The sequence below is a fragment of the Meleagris gallopavo genome, chromosome 2 (genome assembly GCF_000146605.3).
Source record: "Meleagris gallopavo isolate NT-WF06-2002-E0010 breed Aviagen turkey brand Nicholas breeding stock chromosome 2, Turkey_5.1, whole genome shotgun sequence".
Classification (NCBI taxonomy): Eukaryota; Metazoa; Chordata; class Aves; order Galliformes; family Phasianidae; genus Meleagris; species Meleagris gallopavo.
The window spans coordinates 67,454,241-67,454,685 of record NC_015012.2 but is presented as its reverse complement, the minus strand read 5'-3'; positions in this window follow the sequence as shown (position 1 = coordinate 67,454,685).

The following is a 445-nucleotide window of genomic DNA, read 5'->3' as shown; positions in this document are numbered from 1 at the left end:
AAGAAAAAAAAGGAAAAAAAAAAAAAGAGAGAGAGAGAGAGATCTTCTGTACTTCCCCCCAGATAGCTGCTATACCACCACATCCATGTCAGAAACATTTATTTATGGAAATTTTCCTATACCATTTCCTATGACTGTAGATGTGTGCAAAAGTTAGGGTTCCCCTACAACAGAATATTTTCCTTTCCAAAAATGAGAACTAGCAGGCCTTTGCTAAACAAAACACTCTCCTGAAAATGCTCTCTGAGGCCATGGGAGAAAGGCATTTTTTTTAAGTGGCTTTTTTCTAAATCTTAAAATTTAGATGGAACAAAAAATAGAATCCAATTCTAATTAGGGTCTAATGGCCCCTTGCTGGCTGCAGGAGAATTGTTTCAATTACACTGTGACCAGTGTCATTGCATATCAATAGCTGGAGCCTCTAATAATGCCAATAAACTATTTC